The sequence below is a fragment of the Wyeomyia smithii genome, chromosome 1 (assembly GCF_029784165.1).
Source record: "Wyeomyia smithii strain HCP4-BCI-WySm-NY-G18 chromosome 1, ASM2978416v1, whole genome shotgun sequence".
Lineage (NCBI taxonomy): Eukaryota > Metazoa > Arthropoda > Insecta > Diptera > Culicidae > Wyeomyia > Wyeomyia smithii.
In genome coordinates this window covers 52,480,013-52,499,324 of record NC_073694.1, presented here as the reverse complement: position 1 = coordinate 52,499,324, position 19,312 = coordinate 52,480,013, and the positions used below count along the sequence as shown (strand labels likewise).

Sequence of the window (19,312 nt, the reverse complement as noted above, 5' to 3'; positions counted from 1 at the left end):
CAATGAGAAGATGGTCGGGTGCGATGGCTGCGAATCATGGTACCACAACCGTTGTGTGGGAATTATTGACGAGTCGAAGTTGGATAAAAGATGGTTCTGCACTTCTGAACCTTGCAGAGCACTTGCCTTAAAGTACAGGAAAGAGATGGAAGCCAAGAATGGCAAGGGTAGTGGTAAGAAAAACCCCGAGAATTCCGGCGTCAAATCCGTCGAACAAAGGCTGAAAGAGATGGAGGAAGAACAAAAACGGCTGGAGAAGGAAATGGAAACGGAGGCGATGCTGAAGAGAAAAGAAAGGGAGATAAAGCGAGCTTTGGAACAGAAGCGACTGCTACTCGAGCAAAAACTTCGTGAGGATGAGGAAGAAGAATATGCTCTACAGGAACGCGTTCTACTTGAAAGAAGATTGCAGGTTCAACGAATGAGAGAACGGCAGGAAGAATTCCAGAGCGAAATGGCGAGTGACGAAGACGACAACGATGACGAATCCAGCAATGAGGAAAACTTTAGCAATGAAGAAAACTCCAGCAATGAAGAAAAATCCAGCGAAAAAGAAGACGACGAGAATGGCAAATTTGAAAATGAAGAGAGGCAGAAAAATCCAAATCCGAAGAGAAAAATTAACCGGATGAGCCAACTAGCGGCGAGAAGCGGAGTTACTAAGAAACTGCCCAACTTCTCGGGAAAACCGGAGGAATGGCCACTGTTTAACAGTTCGTACCAAAGTGTTACTGGGCCCATAGTGCCATCATGGTGGAGTGAAACACGTCGGACCTCTGATAAGAGAGTGACAGCTTATTTACTTCCGATAGTGGAGAGATAAGAAAGAGAGAAGAAGTTCAGAGTTGGAAATGAAGAGAGATATATTGAATTGAAGATATAGTCTAGAGTTGGTAGAGTGACAACGTGCTTAACATAAAGTTTATAATCTAAGAAAACCAATTTACTTTTTGTATTTTTTCATTGGTATTAACATAAATTACATATTTACATTAAAATGCAAGTGAAGTTTCAAGAAGATTAGCAGGTACCGTTTATTTGATTAAAAATTACTTACCGCTAACACTAAGGAAGTTAACCTGAAAAAGTAATACTTACCTGTACACCTATAGATTGTCGACGTTGTAACCCTTGGTAGACCGGAACCTATAAATATTATAAAAACACTGAAAATGTAAGATTAAATTAAAATACTTACCCTACCCTTAACTAAAACGAATAAATAAATTACAGTTTTGTAGCTGCTTAGTAAGCAATTGAAAAACAGTGTCTATTTCGTCTGCCGTGTTACAACACCAAGCCTCCAACGAAGCGTGCGGATTCAGCGAAGTTGAAAACCTGGTTCGACTTCAGGAGTGCCTGAAGGGCCCGGCTTTGGAAATGGTCCGCGGTCAACTACTTTTGCCTAAATCCGTTCCAACGGTCATCGAGAAGCTACGTACTTTGTACGGTCTCCGGAACTGCTTCTCCAATGTCAACTGGAGAGTGTTTGAAAGTTAGAGCCACCGAAGGTTAGGAAACTAGCGAGTTTCGTCCCGTTCGGTATTGCGGTGGAGCAGCTTTGCGAGCACCTGGAAGCAGCCGAATTGAAGCAGCATCTCGTGAATTCGTTTCTCATCCAGAACCTAGTGGACAAACTTCCCGACAACGACAAGCGCGATTGGGTACGGTACAAACGCGGCAAAAAGCGGGTGACGTTACGAACCTTCACCAATTTTATTTCGATGATAGTATCGGAGGCCTGCGAAGCGAACGTTTCTATGGACTTCAAGGCACCTAGCAATCCAGTCGCAGAATTTCGACCAGGGAAAGTAAATGCGAGAGAAAGGTGCAGTTTACAACCATGGCAAAGGTGCGAATGGAGCTGATAAGGAAGAGCGGAAGAAACGAAAACCGTGCAGGGCATGTGAGCGCACGGATCATCGGTTGCGATACTGCGAAGATTTCAAGAAGCTGGCGTATGCTGACCGGATGAAAATAGTTGATAGTTTCAGACTGTGTCAAGTATGCCTCAATGAACACGGAGCAGCTCCATGCAAGTTCAAGCTGCGGTGCAACATCGGCGAGTGCAGAGAAGCACATAATCCACTCCTACATCCGGTGCAGCGTTTAGTCAGTGCGCATACTCGGGCTGACAATGTGACGTTGTTTCGGATGATCCCTGTGAACCTTCACTGCGGCGAACGGTCGATTACAGTTCTGGCGTTCCTGGACGAAGGAGCGTCGGTGACTTTAGTGGAAAAAAGCTTGATCGATCGGCTGGGACCTGTCGGCGTCCCGGAGAAACTCACAATAAAATGGACGGCCGATATCGCGCGAGTGGAGAAAGAATACCGGCGATTAAACCTCTGGACATCGGCGATAGGAGCGAATGAAAAACTATTACTGAAAACAGTCCGTACGGTGGGAAAGTTGATGCTGCCCCAACAAAAGTTAAACGCAGAAGAACTGTCGCACGAGTATGCCCACATGCGCGGACTCCGAATATCGTCGTACAACGGCCGGCCGGGAATGCTGATCGGGCTGAACAACATTCACACGTTCGCCCCAATCGAGGCCAAAATCGGTTCAGTGGCGGATCCGATTGCAGTACGATGCAAACTCGGCTGGACAGTCTATGGTCCGAGACAAACAAACGCAGCCGAAACAAGCGAAGTTTTCCTAAATGTCCACCAAGAAGTTACCAACGAAAATCTTTACGATCTACTGAAGACTCACTACGCTTTGGAAGAATCGGTTGTGAGCGTGCCGCGAGAGTCCGCTGACGACAAGAGGGCACGAGAAATTTTGGAACAAACTACAAAACGAATTGGTGATCGTTTCGAGACCGGACTCCTGTGGAACACGGATGATCCGCAGTTCCCTGACAGTTATCCAATGGCCCTGAAGAGGCTACTGCAACTAGAAAAGAAGCTAGCGAAAGACCCAGAGTTACGCCAAAACGTCTACCGGCAAATCGAGGAATATCAGGAGAAAGTATACGCACACTTGGCAACGGTGGAAGAACTTGCAGAAACAGTACCTGGTAAAGTGTGGTATCTACCCTTGAACGTTGTCAGGAATCCCAAAAAGCCAGATAAGGTGCGTCTAATTTGGGATGCTGCTGCGTCCGTACAAGGAGTGTCCCTCAACTCCAAATTACTGAAGGGACCCGACATGCTCGTTCCGTTGATGTCCGTTTTAGCTGGCTTTCGAGAGCGTAGGATTGCCTTTGGCGGTGATGTACGCGAGATGTACCACCAGTTGAAAATGATCGCACGAGATAAGCGTTTTTTACGATTCCTTTTCCGTGAAAACCCTCATAATCCTCCAAAGGTCTATGTCATGGACGTTGCAACTTTCGGTTCGACAAGTTCACCCTGCTCGGCCCAATTTGTGAAGAATCGCAACGCGGAAGAGTACGCCGGACAGTACCCCGAAGCAGCGGCAGCAATTATACAACGCCATTATGTTGACGCTTACTTCGACAGCGTCGATACCATCGAAGAGGCCATAAATAGAGCGAAGCAGGTGAGGTACGTACACCAACGCGGTGGGTTTGAAATTCGGAACTGGGTGTCCAACTCGCCAGAAGTACTGCAAAGTTTGGGCGAGCATACCCCAGCTCCACAGGTCCACTTTACCCAGGATGAATCAACGCTACAAGAACGCGTGCTTGGTATTACATGGAACCAGGCAGATGATGAATTTTCCTTTTCCACACAGCTTCGCGATGAGCTTCTACCATACCTAAGTGGAAACAAACGGCCTACTAAACGAATTGTTCTCAGCTGTGTCATGAGTTTCTTCGATCCACTGGGTATGCTTTCTACATTCGCTATACACTGGAAGATAATCGGTCAACATTTGTGGCGAAGCGGTTGTGACTGGGATGAAGAGATCGGGAACGACTGCTGGGATTTATGGAAGCGGTGGACGGTGGTTTGCTGTCGGATGTAGAAAACGTTCGTATTCCTCGGTGTTATCTCTGAAATTCTCTCTCCTCCAAGGTCGAATCAATCGAGTTGCATGTCTTCACCGATGCTAGCGAACATGCGTACGGATGTGTCGCCTACTTGCGTGTCGTTGTCGAAGGACTGGTACGATGCAGTCTGGTCATGTCTCGGTCCAAGGTAGCCCCGCTGAAACGCCAATCGATCCCTCGTCTTAAACTGATGGCCGCCGTATTAGGAGCTCGTCTCAGCCAAACTGTCTCGTCAACGCACTCTCTGAAAATTGACCGTCCGGTTTTCTGGTCAGATTCCAGAACCGTGTGCAGTTGGATCCGTTTAGATCAACACCAGTTTAAACAATTCGTTGCGTTCAGGGTCGGCGAAATCTTGGAGCTGACACGAGTGACAAATTGGCGGTGGATACCAACAAAACTCCAAACCCAACCAAATGGAATCGAATTCCATTTTTGCAGAGCGACAGTGAATGGTTCACCAGGCCATCATTCTTGCATCAGTCCGAAAATCAATGGCCAAGCTCCGACACGCAGATCGAAAACACTTCTGAAGAAGCAAGAGGTGTCGTCCTGTTCCACGAGGTGGTCACCGCCGACAGATGTTCCCGATGGACAACGTTGCTGAGGGAAACGGCATATACCTTGCGTTTCATGAACAACTGCAAGCTCAACAAGAAGGGTTTGTCGATCGACACGACAAAGGCGACCGAAAAACATCGGCTGCTGATCAATGCTCAGTATACTTCGGTGCTACAACCTCTCAGTCAGGAAGAGCACCAGAAGGCCGATACCGTTCTGTGGAAGCAAGCGCAATAGGGGGTTTCAATTTGAAAAAATACTTGCTTTTTCTTATACTAATCGATAACCGACCTTTCAGTAGGCTTAATTTAATTTGTCTTAGACCTCTACGAGTTTTCTTTGATTTCAAGATTGAAAGATTATATTTGTTTTAAATTTTCATTAACTGGCAAGTAGTGACATTGCTGTTGCTGGCTTTTGGGGAATATAATCCTGATAGTAAGCAAAGTGACATTTCTGCTGCTGGCTTGTGGAAAATATAACCCTGGTTTACGTGTCATTACAGGGATGCCAGATGTTAAGACATGTCCTAATATTGAAAACATTTGAGCGCGTGTGAATAAGTTGAAGCCTAATAGTCGGATGATTAACCGCACTCGATTTAATGTGTCACTGGGAGTTTGTAAACTTTCAACGGGGACCGTGTTCACAGATTTCCTATGTATAAAGACATTGTTTTGTGGAGTGTGAAGATATTTGAAAAATGACCTGGCCTCCCTGTATCATGATTTCCTGACGGTAAGGTATGTCTTAAATTAAAAAAAGTCAGTAGAATATAAATTTCTTTTGACATTCCTTATCAAAAGAAAATATAATATACATACCCCTAAAACACCCTATTCGACGGCTTCCCAGACGAAATGAGCGTGCTGAATAAAAACCTGGCACTGAAACCCGGACAGGAACCCGAAAAGATAATGAGATCCAGCAGTATTTACAAGTTAACACCGGTCCTAGATCAGGACGGTATTCTGCGGATGAACGGTCGAATGGAGGCAGCAACCGGCATGCCGTTCGACAAGAGATATCCCATCATTCTTCCCCGGAAGCATGGGCTGACGAAAAAGCTGATACAAGTTTACCACGAGAACTTCGGGCATGCTAATCGGGAAACCGTGGTGAACGAACTTCGCCAGCGGTTCTGGATCCCAAATATCCGAAGGGCAGTCTTTCAAGTCGTTCGACAGTGCATCTGGTGCAAAGTGCATCGCTGTCTTCCCTTGGCTCCGCTGATGAGTCCGCTTCCGGTTCAACGAGTGACATCTCACCTCCGGCCTTTCAGCGCGGTGGGCATAGACTACTTGGGCCCCATAGAAGTGGTCGTCGGTCGGAAGAAGGTAAAAAAGTAGGAGGGTGGTATTCAAGACACGACCGCATGACGTTGACTACCGTATTCTTAAAAAAAAAAAAAATATTCCATTGAAGCAAATAGTAGAGGGAATTGCAACGCTTCTTTTACAAAACTTCTGTAACAAAATTTCGAGGCTCCAAAAGGTACCAGTTTCCGATTATTCTCGTCCAGAATTCCAGCCATTTTAGTATTTTGCAGCAGCCATTTATTACTAACAGCCACCAGCATAACGGGTGAAACCGGCACGAGATGACCGGTACTTTTTTGTCTTTCCTCCTTTCAGCTGCTAACACCTAGCGCTGTCGTGAAATTAACATCAACATAAACATGCATTTTTGCAAGGTTTTTTTCCGCTAGCAACAGCAATTGTAAAACATAAAATTCAACTAACCGCTTCTATTATAAAACTGCGAGGCACCAAAAGGTGCCAGTTGCCGATTTCTTGTTTACTGGTTTCCGTCCAGAATTCCAGCCATTTTAGTATTTTGCAGTAGCCACCAGCATCACGGGTCAAACCGGCACGAGATGACCGGTACTATTTTGTTTTTCCTCCTTCTAGCTGCTAACACCGAGCGTCCGTATGTACCCGGTACGGTTAATAATGAAACTGATGGGGTGAAATGTTCGAACGATACGTTTTATACCAAGGCTTCGTCAGATAATTAGAAAGAGGGAGGGGCTACATAGGTGATGGAATGGTAGAGACAAATGTTTCTTGAAAGCTGCGCCGGCCGCTGTCATAATATTAACACCAACACAAACATGCATTTTTGCAAGGTTTTTTCCGCTAGCAGCAGCATTTGGTAAAACAGAAAATTCAATTAGCCGCTTCTGTACCAAAATTTCGAGGCACCAAAAGGTGCCAGTTGCCGATTACATTGTTGTTTTCTGGTTAATCTACTAAAAGCCACCAGCATAACGGGTGAAACCGGCACGAGATGACCGGTACTATTTTGTCTTTCCTCCTTTCAGCTACTAACATCCTGGCGCTGTCATAATATTAACATCAACATAAACATGCATTTTTGCAAGGTTTTTTTTCCGCTAGCAACAGCAATTGTAAAACATAAAATTCAACTAACCGCTTCTATTATAAAACTGCGAGGCACCAAAAGGTGCCAGTTGCCGATTTCTTGTTTACTGGTTTCCGTCCAGAATTCCAGCCATTTTAGTATTTTGCAGTAGCCACCAGCATCACGGGTCAAACCGGCACGAGATGACCGGTACTATTTTGTTTTTCCTCCTTCTAGCTGCTAACACCGAGCGTCCGTATGTATCCGGTACGGTTTAATAATGAAACTTATGGGGTGAAATGTTCGAACGATACGTTTTATACCAAGGCTTCGTCAGATAAATAAAAAGAGGGAGGGGCTACATAGATGATGGAATGGTAGAGACAAATGTTTCTTGAAAGCTGCGCCGGCCGCTGTCATAATATTAACACCAACACAAACATGCATTTTTGCAAGGTTTTTTTCCGCTAGCAGCAGCATTTGGTAAAACAGAAAATTCAATTAGCCGCTTCTGTACCAAAATTTCGAGGCACCAAAAGGTGCCAGTTGCCGATTATAGTTTCCTGGTTAGTCCGTCCAGAATTCCAGCCATTTAAGTGTTTTGCAGTAGCCATTTACTACTAAAGCCACCAGCATTACGGGTGAAACCGGCACGAGATGACCGGTACTATTTTGTATTTCCTCCTTTCAGCTGCTATCACCTAGCCTCCGCATGTCACTGGTGCGGTTTTGGAATCAGAATGATGGGGCGCCGGCCGCTGTCGTAAAATTAACACCAACAAAAAGATGCATATTTGCAAGGTTTTTTCCGCTAGCAGCAGCATAAACATCGGAAACAGAAAGTGACAACAACAATAACAACAAAGTCAGATCGATTGTATCCGTTAGTGTCGACTGTGCTTGGGAAGAGAGGTAGTGATTGGCTGCGCGGTATGATTTAGACAATCGATATTAATTACCAATTTTTCAATAGTGTATCTCAAACAATAGTTTGTTTTTGTAACATAAATTTAACCGTAAAAGAATTTCTGATCGATTGATGCCAAAACCTCGAAAACCTGATTATAGATGACTGCAAAATAAGCGCTCAAAACCTGACCACTTTTCTCTGGTTTTCCCTGGTTGAATTACTAGATTTTCAAATTCAGGGGCCTAACTTCGATATAGACGTTAGTCAACGTCAAAAGGTGGGTCGCAGTCTTCACCTGTCTAGCCATACGCGCGATTCACCTTGAGGTCGTCCATACGCTCACAACCCAGTCCTGAATGACGGCCATCCGGAGGTTCATTTAGGCGCAAGGGGTACCGACGGAGATCTTTTTTGACAATGCCACGTGCTTTCGAGGTACCGCCAACGAGATGCAGCGAATCCACAACGAATGTGCAGAAGCTCTTAACAGTGCAACCACAGCGTGGCATTTTAATCCGCCAGCAACGCCGCACATGGGCGGAATATGGGAGCGTATGGTGCGGTCGGTTAAGGAGAGCATGAAAGCGTTGGACAACGGACGATCCCTCACGGATGAAGTGCTACTGACAGTCTTAGCGGAGACAGAAGACATGATCAACTCTCGGCCGTTGACGTACATGCCTCAAGAGTCAGCCAATGGAGAAGCGATTACCCCGAACCATTTTCTCAGGGGAACAGTAACGGTAGCTGATATGAGAGTAGATCGTTCCGTCAATGCAGCCGAAGCCCTGCGAGACGCCTACAAGCGGTCCCAGGACTTGGCCAACAACGCTTGGGAAAGATGGACCAAGGAATATTTGCCAACCATCAATAAGCGAACCAAGTGGCTCGAAGACCAGAGGCCATTGAAGGTGAACGATCTCGTGTTCATCGTCGACGGGAAAAACCGGAAGTGCTGGACCAGAGGCATCGTCGAACAAGTGTTCCAGGGAGCGGACGGCCGAATCCGGCAAGCAAACATTCGAACATCTGGCGGAGTTTTTCGTCGGGCTGTAGCCAACTTAGCGGTACTCGAGGTAGGTGACAGTAAATCCGAGACTTCCAGAGAACCTAGCGGATGTTACGGGCTGGGGCATGTTGAGACCACTGTGCAGCCCGACGGTGTAAGCGCCGACGGCAAAATAGTTAGAACCCTTCCAACTGGCGGCAGCTTGACAGCGGGAAGGAAGCCTTTGATACTTTATCGGATTAAATTTGCTAAGGAAAAAGTAATAAATATTGGAGTTAGCATTAAAATTATTTCGGTGAAAGGAAAATTAAAGAATTAAAATTAGTGGAAACAAGGTGATTCTGGTTAAAACTGTTTAACATTCGAACTAACATCTGTATGACCCGCGGCACCTGTGAAATAACCTAGAAAAAGGTAGGGATTAATGTAATAAATAAAATTAATCGTGAGTAATTTAAAAAATAGTAGAATAATTTATAATAATAAGTATACTGAACAAATAGGATTCGGCAACAGGAAAATACGAGCGAGCAAAGAGAGATAGATTTCGAACCAATAGACTGAAATTGTGGGTGCACGAAGGAAAAAAGATACGGCGAAACTATTTATTGTGAGTAGGAAAAAAATACATTGCAACCAAAAATGATACGAATAACTTAATTCAACTAAACCTTTGTTTAAACTAATTTGAATAAATTATAATTTTAGTTTGAGCTGTGCTACAAAAACACTGCTGCGAAAATTTGACTTCAACGTTCTTATCCGAACAGGAAGAGACATAAGAATTCCTCCACAAATGTGCCACGGGTACCAGTTGAGGCGGAGAATTGTGTCATAGCAGCTTCGGTTGACGGCTGTTCGCGATGTGCGGGCCGGTTTATGTGCCCTCCGACAGACCGGCTTAGTGCAAATAAATAGAGCAAACAGTTGGACCGTACTGAAGGCAACAAAGATACAAACCCATACTTTATACGATTCCAAGTATGCCGAAGGAGACAGAAGAAACAAGGAAGTAGAAGTTGCCAGATAGACCAGGAAGGAAACGAGAATGTCTATGTAGGTGTTGTACTTGGGAGTGGCAAGTGTTGGAGGACTGCCCTCCAACTCAGACTCATTTCCGAAGCGATGAGCTTTCGACCGAAACTCGTGCTCCATTTGTCGAGATTTAAACCGAAGCAAGATTGGGAGAAGTGGTGGTTTAACGAGATAACTTCGCTGACCGCGTGCATTATCGCGTACACAACGAATCAGTTGAAGATCCAACTGCTCGCGCAACTGCTGAAGACATGCTGCCAGCGGATCAGGATGGTGTTCCTTGATTACACACATCATTTACATCTCCGTTCGATTTCACCGCCATTACTGGTTCCGTGCGGGTGGAGACCGCAGCACCGACTACTGTGGACAGACTAGATTGAGAACTAGTAAAATAACCGGTCATCCGATGGGCGGACAGTGCCGCACTTTGATTCATCAGCATGATTTGATGTTGTATGCTCGATCGCCTACTGTTCGACCGAATGCCTGAATCTTTTCGAGACAATGCCGAAGGACACAGACTGGCTCCATCACACAGTTACCTGCCAGGTTGACAACTGGAACTGTTTCTACTGTTAACTGCTATTGTCGAACTTCGAGGTCTTCCCGTAAATGCATCCGTCACCAAAGATGCTTTTTCGCACTGCGACCGATAGCTTCCGGATCGCGCGAATATCACTTCGACTTTGCGAAATATACAACCTACATCGATTATTATGTCTGAGCCTGATCACGTTCCTTATGACCATCTCCGCAAACGTTTCCGAGGGTCGTGTGCAGCAGGTTCTGGCCGCGCTACGCCAGATTTCCGATGTCCATCCAGTCCGATATTCGATTCGCCAAGTTCCTCCGACCGCATCCCACATCAAGAATGTAGCGCTGGAAAAGAAAAAATAGAACATAATTACAAGTTGTCAAACACGATTTTCAATCGTAGCTAACAATGAAAATAAAACAGAACGTTGCTGTGGAAAAATATCCCTAGCGACGAACAAACTAAACACCAATTTGCAATCGTAGTATACCTAGCTTTGTCAACCTCTTCAACTATCATAAGAGGATAAGGATAGGTTTGATACGGAAGCATCTACACTTCGCTCTTAATGAATTTCCTAAAAACAAGTTGGTGGCAGTTGAAACGCGTATTCTCGGCATGTTGCTGCCCGTGCCGAAGTTCCAGTTCCGAAGAGGAGTATTCGTACCGCCATTATGAGTTCGAATACCCGGAGGAACTAACGGTACAGCCGGTAGAACATACTGGAATACTCGAGTCGGTGTATAACTGCTACCAACCAATGCGAATGGGGTCCCTCAGCCTATCCTTAGAACAAGAGGAGGAGTCGTTCACCACAAAAGTGGTAACGACCGGTATGCAACGGCGAAATACTTGGCCGGGTTGTATAGAAGTCCGAAAACCGAAAAGATCGGCAGACTTCGATAGTCCAGGGTTGTTGAGACGAGCCCGTCGTATGAATTTACTTGACGACCAGGAATAAATTTATAAATTCTGATGTTTTAGTTACCGCGTTGAATTTTGTTTGCGTTCGTTAACTTTTTTCTAATGAAATTGCTGAATTTTGCGTTTCACAATTTCATTAGGATTTTGACTGTTTGGTTCCGTTTTTGTTCATTATGATGGATTTGGATAATGGATTATGGATGGATAACGGATAATGGATGGAAGGATAGGAATTAAAGGTTTAAAAGGAATGAAAAATTGGATGGATGATGAATAAAGAAATGGATGGAAGACGGATGTTGAATGAATGGAGGATCCTTATCCTTTTATCATCCTATCCTTATCCTCTTATCATGTTAGTTTGTATGTTTGGTTGTTATTTATAGTATAATTTTTATATAATGAATTTAGTTTTAATAATTAGTGATTATAAATTTAAAATAAGCAAATTGAAGTAACAAAATTGTACGTAAAATTTAAATATTTTGAACATTAGATATTGAACATTCGGAATTAGAGGTTAAATTAGAATTATGGAATTTGAAATATTAATTTTGGAATGAAAACCTTAAAATTGGTTTTGGTTTTCATTTCGGAATAATATAAATTCTAAATGAAAATTTGAAATATTGAATATTATGAATTTAAAATTAAAATTTTGGGAAGTAAAATTGAAAGTTTAAAAATTAATACTCGCAATTTGAAATTGGGATATTAAGAATTGGAAATGAGAAATTAGAAACCAAAGAATATCAAAAATTAGGAGTGGAACATTAAAGAAATTAAGAATTTTTGGAATAATGAACATTTGAAAGCGAAAAATTTGCAATAATTGAAAATGGAATTAAAATTTATACGTTTGAATTAAATTTTAGAAATTGAACGGATATTGTAATTTGGAAATCAGTAATAAAAAGTTGAAAATTGTAAGAATTAGGAATTTGGGTTGCAAAAGAGTTCGCCTCCTCGTGGTGCAACCTGGGTAACGCTAAATGAACTCTAAATTTATTTTTTGTGTAATTATAGTTGAAATCTTTCACGTAAATTTTAACATTATTTAAAGTATCAATAAATTAAATTAAGACATGATTAAAGTTGAAAAGTTTTAATAATCATTCGAAAGACAAGCTTATATTTTTCCTCTCCTACAACACGATTCTAACATGATTGCCACTTTTCAATTTTTGGAGAAACGATAAAATAAATTTTGCTTTCCAGAAGGCATTCTTCACCATTTTTATTTAGACAATTATTATTCAAAATAATAATGGCAGGATCATTAAATCTTTTAAATCAGTCGGTACGATAAGTCAAGGCAAATAAAATAAATGCACTTACTATCAACGTCGAAGGACACAGCCTGGCTCCATCGCCCAGTAACCTACCAGGTTGATGAAGAGAACTGTTTCTACTGTTAACTGCTATTGTCAAACTTCAAGGTCTTCCCGCAAACGCATCCGTCACCAAAGAAATTTTCTCGCTCTGCGACCGATAGCTTCCGTATCGCGAACGGCGAAATATCACTTCGATTTTAGGAATATACGACCGTATATCGATCATATCATCATATCATATCATATCAACACGAAATTATGACTGGTACGCCGATCACCACTTTTTGCTCCTCCAACACTGAGCGATTTCGAACCTTCGCGTTCACGCAAGTATACACTTCCACGAATAGAACAGGCCTGAACATCTAATGTGTAACTGTTCGGTCTCGGAGTTACAATTACGATTGGTCACTGCGGTCACTGCTGATAGCCATCTTTAGTATCGCCGCTCTGCTCTAATACACATAGAACTATTTTCATTATTCCTTATATTATCACAGTCTTCGCTCTCCGGCTCTACGGTGGGGCACATAGGTGAGGACACATGACCACCACCAGCAAACGATTCTTCTTTACGAAACAATTTGCTTACCACCCAACTTTTAAACATAGATTTATTTTCGTTAATTATAGTTTAGAAATTAAGTCATCTTCGACAAAGATGCTGTTTGAGGCTTTGGGCTGGAAACTGGCGAAGAGGGTGATATCGGAACGGGGTCCGCCGGTGACACGGGTGGAACAATTGGCTGAAAGGTGGATAGGTTGCTAAAGCTCTGTGAAAAGACATCGCTTGCCCAAGACGGTGAACAACCGTCGTTATGGTGATGTAGAAAATTTTCTGCTTCCAGCGATGATGAGGCCAACAAATTACTGCCATCTCCTTCCGGTATGCCAAAACTGGGTAGTCCTTCCGTAATTGAATTGATCATGCTTTTAACCTGAAACGAAGTACTTGCGGTAACCTGCAATTAGAGAGCATGAATCTCATTGAAGATTTTAACAATTGGTATTCCTAACCGTCAACTTCGTTGTCCTGTTCGATGATGTACGAATCCTCTAGGAAACCGCAGGTTTCCTCCGAATTGTGCACCTGATCGGGACGGCTACTGGATTCAATCCCAAAAAACCCGCATCCAAACTGATGATGATGATAAAATGAAATTTTCAGTTTGACACCCAACGCCGTGGTTGCTGTAATCGCTTTGTTCACGTTGAGAATGCCGCTGCAATGATATTAGATTCTGATACTTAATGATGTAATAATACCAATAATACTCGAGCTGCGCTTCACAATAATTCATATTCTTTGACTGATATTCGATAAAATTCATTTTGACACACGACGCAGTGATTGCTGTGATCGCTTTGATCACGTTGCGAATGCCGCTGCAAAAAGATTAAGGGGTGTTGGCTAATGTCCACGGTCCATACAATTTTGACGTAGAATACGTCTTACGGCAACATATACAGGGGTTCAACATCAATACAGGGATCCAATTACGAAAACCGAAAACATCGAGAGCGTCACGAAAATTGTCCAAGTTCAAACGTTTAAAACTCAGTCAGTTTCCAACCGATTTCCGTCATTTTTGCAGCAATCGATTGAAAAATCATCTAAGCACCCGTCCAAATGCAGAAAATTGTGATCTGATTGTTCGAACTATTGTACTATTGAAAATTGTTGAACGTTGTCGAAACGTAAATGTCAGCCTTTGATTGGTCGCTTGCTGTCTTTCCCTAAAAAGGACGACAGAATAGAGTATCTAGTTAGCAGGGAATGCACTCGTTGGGCTATATAGGAGACTGCTTCTCCTCAAGCAAGCTCAGTTTACTAGCAGCGAACAGCAGCGGCGGACAGTAGCAGCGATGGCAGTGGGCAAAGGCGGTGTGGAGCAGCAGCGGGCAACAGCGGCGGCGATTGTGGCTTGCTATATAGCGTGCGTGGCTTGCGTGTGCATGTCTATAGTTTGTCTGTGCATGTATATAGCGTGTCTGTGCATGTCTATAGCGTGCGTGGCTTGCTATATAGCGTGTGTGGCTAGCTATATAGCGTGTGTGGCTAGCTATATAGCGTATGGCTACACACTTAAAAAATTTCGCCGAATCTCGGCATTGTTTGTGCCGAGATTTGGACAGCCGAGTGCTCGGCAACCATCTCGGCTGAATCTCTTTTGCCGAGAATCTCGGAAAACCAATATTTGACAGATGTCATTTTATGCCGAGAATCGCGGTACACAGTTGACTGTGCTCTCGGCAAATCCAGCCGAGAAGCGGCAAACCAGTCTAACGACCTTTCGGTTATATAAGCTGAATGTTCGGCACAGTAAAGAGCCGTTTTTTCAGAGGAATCCAATCGCAGAAAATAGTGTTGCTGTGAATCAGGTAGTTTTCTTTCAAAAGATAAATTATAAGCTCGATGAGTTTTAGTAAGTAAAGAAATTTATTCACACTAAATCTTGAATTCTTATCTTTATCTTGCTCGCCATTAGGGCATTGAGCTAAACATCTAATCTAAAATTACGTCTAATGCCTATTCCTAAAACAAATAAAATATTGTATTCACACGATTTGAAACTACACTTTTTAAGTTCCAGCCACTTCCCCCCAAACTGTACTACATTTTTTTCTGCTACCGGATTGTAAACACTTGTAATTTACACAAATTTCAGCCAAACTTGTATCCGATTCCTGTTTGCTCACCCGTAACACGCATAAATTTGCACTAAGAAAAATGGCGGCAACTCGTTCATGAGAATGACAGCTGTATTGCCGAAACACGGCAACGAGTAAAATTTGTGCCGAGATACCTGTAATGTTTTTGCTGACCCCGGCATCAACAGTGTTTAACGATAAATTCGGCAAAAAATAGAGACGAGATTCGTCAAGCTTAGTTTTTTGGACGAAGTCTCGGCAAAATGATCTGACAACTGTCGGCAACCGGCATTTTTTTGCTGAAATACCGGTTGAATCCAAAGTTGCCGAGTGAACTCGGATGTTTTTTTGCCGAGCTCGAGATCCAGTTTTAAGTGTGTAGCCATATAGCGTGTGTGTGCATTAGACTGGGGTACGGTTATATGAGAAAAAAGCGATGGTGTTATTTTTTCGCTCCCATGCACTTTTCGTGTTCCTTATGGGTCCTATAACAACTTGTGTAACTTTTCAGATCGATCGGTGAAACGCCCGATTTGTGCCTGATTTTTAAAGCTTTCATACGCTTGCACCGATCGATCTGAAAAGTTACACAGTTGTTATGGGATTCATGAGGAACACGAAAAGTGCATGGGAGCTAACATTTATTTTTTGTTCCACCCTAGTGTGCATGCTGTAGTGTATGTGGCTAGCTATAGCATGTCTGGCTAGCTATATAGCGTGTGTGGCTAGCAGTATAGCGATAAAAACTATCATATATAGTTGCAAATAAATCACCTCATGTTGATTTTTAATATTACGGTAAATCATTCAGAACTAAATCAAAAATTTGTCATTTAGAAAAAACAATATTCAGTTGTCAATAAATAACATTAACAAACATTATCAACCTCTTTTGACTTCAGTTAAGCCTCAACATTTACTGAGTGCATTTTAACATTTATTTGAAGAATGTTGCCAGAATGAGCCAGTGAGCTTGAATCACATAATTTTTCGCTTAAGTCCTACTATTTGCAGCAATAAGTTGTAAAATTATCTACGCTACCGCAAACTGCAGGAAATTTTTCGTATTAAACCTAGTTAACCGGGAATGCACTATTGGCCCTCGTCTATAACCTCTTCGTAGTCACTGCCAAATTAAACTATCTCAGTGCAATTTGATACAAAAGACAGCCTCAAAACAATTCAATTTCATTCTTGTTTTGGATACGGCAGCAGGTGAAACTGCATAGCTGCACTGCACATAGCTTCTGCTGTTGTTCATTGTCGTTACCGGTGCCGGCTATAGGGGTAAACGTCATCTGGAGCAGAGAGACCATTAAATTGATTAACCCCATTGAGTGTATTCCCAAACCTATTGCAAAAAATACATAAGACAGGCTGTAGTATTCTACGTTAAATCTGCGGTTGTGTCTTATAAACAACCTCTTCAACTTTTTTTAGAATTTATATGGGCAGTTGTCCACGGAGGGGAGGGGGAGGGGTCAAAATCGTTAAAAATCTGTCCACGTGGTATGTGGATAGCCCCAAACTTATCTGTTCCGTAGTGATCTTGTCACTAGCCAGTACATACTAACAATTACACAATGATTTCACTTAATTTGTAGCTAATTTTGCCAATTTCGGTTTAGTGGTCAACTTTAAAGAAGTCACACTAAGCAGAGAAACCAATATTGGGAGCCTTTTAGAAAAATGTGCAATCCCCACACACACGCAACACTGTGCGCCAGCTCACATCGGATCTATATCCAACTCCGGCGGTCCCAGTAGATCTGGCTTCTTGTTCACCAGCAAGTACACTTCCATATGATCCTTTCCCTCGACGTACACTTTTCCTCGGGGCTCGAAATCGTACCGCTCGGAGAGCACGGCCAAACAGGCACTACCAACCTGTATCCGTCCGGGCACTCCGGTCGAATCCATCCGGGATGCTACATTCACCGCATCGCCCCAGATGTCATAGTACAACTTACTGGTACCTATGACGCCAGCTGTAACATCACCGAAATTGTACCCAACTCGCATTATCAAATTAAATTCCAGCAGATCTCGGTTGAACGAATCCACCACTTGCTGCATTGCGATGGCAAAATCCACCAGCGTATAGAGTTGCTCATAATTCTCTCCTCGGCAACCCGGGTCCAATCCGGACGCAGCCATAAATGTGCTACCAATGGTTTTGATCTTTTCCACGCACCGAAACTCACTCCTCGCCAGCAATTCGTCGAAATCCCCAATCAGCTCATTAAGTACTCGTAGATACTCTTTCCCACCCAAATATGATTCATCGTACATTTCGTTGAAATTCACAATACTGGCAAAGATAATGCCAATGTTACGATGATTCTCCGAATATTTGGCTGTATTCTTCAGCTGCTCCGCAACATGATTCGGAATGATGTTATGCAGGAGCATATCCGCCTGATTCTTCATGTTCTGCACACGTATCTTATCCTGGTTCGCGACGGCACTTCCGTAAAAGCTCAACCGATAGCTAATTTCAAACGCCCGGTTCAAAAACCACACCAAAACCAGCAGCAGAAACAGATCCATGTATATTTCAACCCGGCAATCGTTGAACCAATCAAACTGAGCTTGATACAGCTGGCTAGAACTAAGGACCGTTCCATTCAACACCGTCTCACTCGTGTCACCTAGCATTGCGTTCGCTTTTTTCAACTCCCACATGTGCCCATTGGCAATCCCAACAAACGTGATGGACGTCACCAGTGCCAAGCAGTTCCGCATCCAGCAGTTCAGTTGCGTGAAATTGAAAAAATGAATAACGCAAATAAACATCAGAAAGCCGAAATAAAATCCGAAAATGCGAAACTTGCTGACATCCATCATTGCAAAGTTCGATAAAATCGAAACCACCGGCAGAGACAAGAATTCCTCCACAAATGTGCCACGGGTACCAGTTGAGCCGGAGGATTGTGTCATAGCAGCTTCGGTTGACGGCTGTCCGCGAGGTGCGGGCCGGTTTATGTGCCCTCCGACAGACCTGCTTAGTGCAAATAAATAGAGCACTGTTGTCGTACTGAAGGTAACAAAGATACAAACCCATACTTTATACAATTCCAAGTATGCCGAAGGAGACAGAAGAAACAAGGAAGTAGAAATTGTTAGATAGACCAGGAAGGAAACGAGAATGTCTATGTAGGTGTTGTACTTGAGAGTGGCTAGTGTTGGAGGACAGCCCTCCAACTAAGACTCATTTCCGAAGCGATGAGCTTTCGACCGAAATTCGTGCTCCATTTGTCGAGATTTAAACCGAAGCGAGACTGGGAGAAGCGGCGGTTTCACGAGATAACTTTGCTGACTGCGTGCATTATCGCGTACACAACGAATCAGTTGAAGATCCGACTGCTTGCGCAACTGCTGAAGACATGCTGCCAGCGGATCAGGATGGTGTCCCTTGATTACACATCGACCGAATGCCTGAATCATTTCGAGACGTCGTCGAAGGACACAGACTGGCTCCATCACACAATAACCTGCCAGGTTGACAAAGGGAACTGTGTCTACTGTTCACTGCTATTGTCGAACTTCGAGATCTTCCCGTAAATGCATCCGTCACCAAAGAATCTTTCTCGCACTGCGACCGATAGCTTTCGGATCGCGCGAATGGCGAAATACTTTCGACATGGCTTCGACTTTGCGCAATATACGACCGCACATCGATTATTATGTCCGGATCTGATCACGTTCCTCATGACCATGTCCGCAAACGTTTCCGACGGTCGTGTGCAGCAGGTTCTGGCCACGCTTCGCCAGTTTTCCGATGTCCATCCAATCCGATATTCGATTCGCCAAATTCCTCCGACCGCATCCCACATCAAGAATGTAGCGCTGGAAAAGAAAAAATAGAATCTAATTACAAGTTGTCAAACACGATTTTCAATCGTAGCTAACAATGAAAATAAAACAGAACGTTGCTGTGGAAAAATATTCCTAGCGACGAACAAACTAAACACCAATTTGCAATCGTAGTATACCTAGCTTTGTCAACCTCTTCAACTAT

At 43.4% G+C, this 19,312-nt stretch overlaps 1 pseudogene; it reads right to left on the bottom strand.

Moving 5' to 3' along the window:
* LOC129716739 (uncharacterized) overlaps window positions 1–19,312 on the bottom strand; it is a 42,616-nt pseudogene that overhangs the window by 20,237 nt on the left and 3,067 nt on the right.